The sequence below is a fragment of the Mauremys mutica genome, chromosome 2, assembly GCF_020497125.1.
Source record: "Mauremys mutica isolate MM-2020 ecotype Southern chromosome 2, ASM2049712v1, whole genome shotgun sequence".
Classification (NCBI taxonomy): Eukaryota; Metazoa; Chordata; order Testudines; family Geoemydidae; genus Mauremys; species Mauremys mutica.
The window spans coordinates 53,748,638-53,754,637 of record NC_059073.1 but is presented as its reverse complement, the minus strand read 5'-3'; positions in this window follow the sequence as shown (position 1 = coordinate 53,754,637).

The following is a 6,000-nucleotide window of genomic DNA, read 5'->3' as shown; positions in this document are numbered from 1 at the left end:
TAACCATAATTAGTCAAACACTATACAACTAGAAATACTTGCAGTAAATGTGTGTGTGTTCTATCTATCAAGTTAGAGAGGTGGCAAGATTGAACGTTATTGCCAAAAATTATTCTCTCCTTCCCCCACAGCCTGACACTGGCTTTTTGTAAGATCTGAAATTTGAAATCAATAGACAGTTCATTTCTGTTCAAGCTGCTTAGTCTTGTAAAAAACAAACAAAAACCACAAACAAACCTGGAACTGAAATTAAAAAGGACCGCTATGTAGGCATTTATTTTTGGCATATATTTTAAGATGATTAGAGAGAGAGAACTGGTTTTTAACCTATGATTGTATGCCCAAAATTTTCAGACTTGGGTTTCTAAAGGTAGGCACCTAAATCCTTATGAATGTAGGGGCCTAAATATGTTTCAGTACCAAACATGAGGTGTACACCCTTCATATTGATCACCCAAGTACCTTTATTTCAGCATGTTTGTGTCTACCACTTATCCTGTTCTTGCTATTCAATTCTGACTGTCAAATTCTTGAGGTCCAAACCTGGAGATTACCATTTTTTTCCTATACCTCTCAGAACTGTAGCCACCCAAACCCAAAAACCCATGTGGATCTCTAGATCAGTAAATTTTGTAAAATGGTAGAAAATTGATGGATAGATGAAGAATTTATAACAGAAGCCTGTTCAGCACATAAGATCACAAAGAAGAAATAAACATCCCTTAATAGCTCATGAAATGAGCTTTATAGCTAATGAAAAGAGCTCACTGAAGCCAGCTTCAGGCAGGTTCACTCAACTTTTTTAAAAGTGCACCTAATATATTTTTAATATCTCATTGGGGACATGAGCCACCACATTGCTCGTGACTTGGGCAACAAATGTCAGTTCTTAGCATACACTAAAAATGGGATTTGCTTTTTTTCTTAGTTATGTTGGGACAAGTGTGATTGAATCAGTAAAACCTTCTCCCAGTGCATGTTGTATTATATAAACTGCTGCAAAACTAAGCATAAGTGAGTGCTGTAAATTTATATGAAAGTGTGTGTAAATTTATATATTTAACAAGTGAATAGAGGGCACTGAATTCGCTATCCTAGAGGCTCTGAGATGTTTAACTTAGCTAATGTCTCAAAGTTAAAAGGGGAATTCAATGTGAATGTGCTATCAATAATTCAAGACAATGAAAATTGATATAAATTAAGAGGTTTCTTCAGTTCTGAGAGACAGAAGAAAGACAGGTATTTTGAAGGCATCTATAATCTTGATCTGAAATAGTTAAACTTCTAGAACTAGATACAAAATTCTCTGCTTATCGTATTGCAAAGTTCCAGTGACAATGAATAATATTCCAGAAGTCTCATTCCTGTAGCTAACACTGTAGGATCAATGTTAATTAAAAAACTTCCAATTAATTTTATTTACTATTATGGAATCATTTGTGTAGCATCCTGTGTTCCTACTTTGAATTGTGTGGGGTAATTTTCCTGAGAACACCTATTGTGTAACATAATTCCTTTCTGCACAATTCCTGTATTATGATAATTTTCTTATATTTTGACATAGCAATTACATTGTTACCAATTAATGTAATATTATAGATTGAAGTATTTGTCAGGTGTCTCCTTAAAGTGGCTAAGATCTATATCTAATAATGCTGCAATAAATTTATGTGCATCTTTGATTACACTGCATTTGGAATTCCTGTGTGGAAGCAACAGATGTACTCTTATTGACTTTGGGAAACTTGTGTCCATAGATGCACATTACACTACAAGAATATACAAGTGTTGCCACAGTGTCAATTATTTTTCTGATTCCATAACTGCATAAAACTGCAAACAAAAGATGAGGCTCCAGTGAGAAGTACTGGCAATATTAAGAAACTATGCATCTAGATATAATATACTGACAGTTTGGGGGACAAATGGCACAAGTCTACTATGCATGCACAGAATTGCCATACTGTTTTTATAATTAAAAAAAGATAGATTACTGTTGGTACATAGAATCATAGAAATGAAGGTCCCTTCCAGTCCTAAATAGGTCATGTAGTCCAATCCCCTGCACTGAAGACAGATTAAGTATTATCTAGACCATCCCTGACAATTGTTTAGCTAACCTGTACTTAAAAACCTCCAATGACAGAAATTCCACAACCACTCTAGGTTATTTGTTCCAGAATTTATAATTACCCTTATAGATTAGATATTAGTAAAAACTTCCTAACAATCTCCCTTGCTGCAATTTAAAACCATTACTTCCTGTCTTGTTCTCAGTGGATAAGAACAATTCATCACTGATATACCAAGGTACAGTCCAGATCAGTGGGACTATCACCCCTGCCCTGCAACCTGGAGAGCTTTACAATGCTTTGCTGAAGTACCTTCTATCTGGTCCACTCAAACAGCCAAATAGCTTGCAGGCCACACCCTGAGTGTCTGTGTGTAACTGCAGTTAAACGCTGGGTCTCCTTAGCCTTGGTTATACTGCAGGATGACACCAACACACCCCCAGTCTCAGATTGCCCCCCAGAAGTGTATGTCCTGTTCTGTCTAGCCCTCTTCTGAACAGTACATATATTTTAAGTCCATTAAACTTAAATGAGAATAATATGCCAGTTAATTATCTCAAATAGTTAAACTGAAGTGCCTGAATAGACACTCTGGATTAGTTAATAAACTTGCTTTATCTACAAAGATAGATTAAGTACTACAAGTAACAGGGCATAGAAGTCAAATGGTTACAAGAAAAAGAAGTGTACAAATGCCTAAGGCCTTGGCTACACTGGTGCTTTACAGCGCTGCAAGTTTCTTGCTATGGGGTGTGAAAAAAACACACCCCCTGAGCGCTGCAAGATACAGCGCTGTAAAGCGCCAGTGTAAACAGTGCCCCAGCGCTGGGAGCGCGGCTCCCAGTGCTGCAAGCTAATCCCCACGGGGAGGTGGAGTACCTGCAGCGCTGGGAGAGCTCTCTCCCAGCGCTGGCGCTGCGACCACACTCACACTTCAAAGCACTCCCATGGCAGTGCTCCCGCGGCAGCACTTTGAAGTTTCGAGTGTAGCCAAGCCCTAACTATATTAGATTCAAGCAAAGTTTCTCACCATATGCTCCAGCAGATGACCAAACTCTCAGGTCAGGACCCTAGGGTACCCCGCCCATACCCTAATGAGGCTCAAGGCATGACCTGGTTAATTTAGGCACCCCCACCCTTTCCTTACTGAAGGCTCGGTGTAAAGCACCTGCCCTTACCTACGGGGCCCAAGGAAAACCTGGTCAATTTAAGTACTGCCTTACCCACAGTGCTCAGGGCCATATGGGTCTGCAGAACCTTTTCCCAGTGAAAGAGCTTTACACAGCTGTGCGCTAAATGTCTATTTATTAGCAACATACACAGAATACATATGCCAAACAAATCTCTTATGCTCACTACTCCCAATATATGGACAACTTTCACCTGGTGGTCAGTCAGGATTCACTCATCTGGGGGTGCTGGTGATGCCTGTGCATGTCATGGTCATGCTGAGGGGTCAGTTCTAGCAGCTTGATTTTGAACTGCAGTCTGGAGACGGTTTCTAAAGAGCATGGATTTTTAGCTACATTATATAGGTAAAACTAGCTACCTCCTATCGCCTTATTCTATACCCCCAGGTAACAAAATTAAACCAATCATGCACTGGCACCTATGTTTACTCCTCCCTGCTAAAATATTTACATTTTAATCTTTCATGCTCAAATTGTAACTTATTTATGACCCTCTTTGTTTGTGCAGCTGGTCAGCATAAGTTTGCTGGTCAGGAGCTTATTTTATCTATTTTACCATTTGTTGGGGTCTTTTTGTATCCTTCCTAAACTTCCCAGCGCCTGGGTGCATCTACTTTACAACCCTTGGTGTTATAACTCATTAGGGGCATTCCTGAGGTAGGGGTGTCTTATTAGCGGTGGAGCATTTTTCTTAATTTTTAGTGGTGAAAGTCCCCAAGTTTCACACAAAGCTAATCCAGGCTAGTTCAGTGTGGGGATGCATTAAGTCCCAGGGCTACACAAAACTGGTTAAGGCTAGTTTAGTATTGGGGTGAACTAGGTCCCAGGCTACACAATAGGGTGGGAATACAGGGGTGTATTCTGTCACCCTCCTCTTTAACAACCTTATGTGTACTTGAAGTCTGTTATCGCAGCTCTTCGCACCCCCCCAACCCCTCTTCTCCAGGCTAAGCTTCCCACCCCCAAATCATTCAGTGCAAGTCATATTTTCCAAACCTTTAATCATTTTTGTTGCTGTCCTCTGGACTTTCTCCAATTTGTCCACATCTTTCCTGAGATGTGGTGCCCAGAACTGGACACAATATTTCAGTTGAGGCCTTATAAGTGTGGAGTAAAGCAGAAGAATTACTTGCTTTTTTTGCACCAGTGTTACACTATGGACTCATTTAGCTTGTGATCCACTATGACCCCCAGATTTCTTTCTGTAGTTACTCCTTCCTAGGCAGTCATTTCCTATTTTGTATGTGTGCAGTTGATTATTCTCTCTTAAGTGGAGTACTTTGCATTTGTCCTTCTTGAATTTCATCCTATTGACTTCAGATCACTTCTCCAGTTTGTCCAGATTTTTAATCCTATCCTCCAAAGCACTTGCAACTTCTTCCAATTTGGTATGCTCCGCAAACTTCAAGTGTACTCTGCCATTATCTAAATCATTGAAGATATTGAACAGAACCGGACCCAGGACCAATCTCTGCAGGACCCTACTTAATATGCCCTTCTGGCTTGACTGAAGCACTGAAAACTACTCTGGGAAAGGTTTTCTAGCCAGTTATATACCCACTTTATAGTAGCTCCATCTAGGTTGCGTTTCCCTACTTTGTTTATGAGAAGGTCATGTGAGACAGTATCAAAAGCCTTACTAAAGTCAAGATATACCATGTCTACCACTCCTCTTCCCTCCCCCCCCCCCCAAGTCTTATTACCCTGTCAAAGAAAGCTATTAGGTTTGACATGATTTGTTCTGGACAAGTCCATGCTGACTGACTGTTACTTATCACCTTATCTTCTGTGTGTTCACAATTGATTGCTTAATTATTTGCTCTATTCTCTCTCCAGGTACTGAAAGTTAAGATGACTGGTTTTTAATTCCCCGCGTTGCCCTTATTTCCCATTTTTATCAATTTACACTATATTTTCCCTTTTCCAATCCTCTGGAATCTCTCCCAGCTTCCATGACTTTTCAAAGATAAAACCGCTAATGGCTTAGATATCTCCTCAGTCAGCTTCTTGAGAATTCTAGGATGTATCCAAGTCATCAGAGCCTGATGAAATACATCTAACTGGTCTAAGTAATTTTTAACTTGTTCTTTCTCTATTTGAGCCTTAAATCCTACCTTATTTTCACTCACATTCACTATGTTAGACATCCAATCACTAATAACCTTTTTGGTAAAAAGTGAAAAAAAATTAGCTTTTTACCAAGATACACTATTACAATTAAATCTGTGGAAAGTTAGTTTAGAGTGTCTCACTAAAAAGATATCTAGTTCCTATGTTAAACAGGTCCATCAAATGAAACAAAATGTGTTGTGATTTCTGATTACCATTCTGTATTTTACAACACATCTGCATAAATAAGCACCTGGAATATGTGGTGAAAGTTCTGTGATAAGCACAACAATTGAGGAAGAAGGGGAAAATATTGTTGCACCTCTTTGACCCAAGCAGCTAGTCAAAGCTTGGAGTGCTGGGAACATTCTAGTTAGGAGGAGAAATTGGGGATAGTCATATTTCTTTGATGCAGTTTGATTTATTTACAAAGAATTTATAAAGTCTTATGTCTCTGAATGCAGAAGGAATCAAATAGCAGGAAACAGCATCTCTTGCTCACCACACCACACCACAAACACTCTCTTCAGCCTGCACCCTGACCCAAAACATATCATGTTTCTTCTAGGGTCAGAAACTCTGCTTTCAGCTGTCTGCCTATCTCATGTGTTATATTTTTTACAGCTACT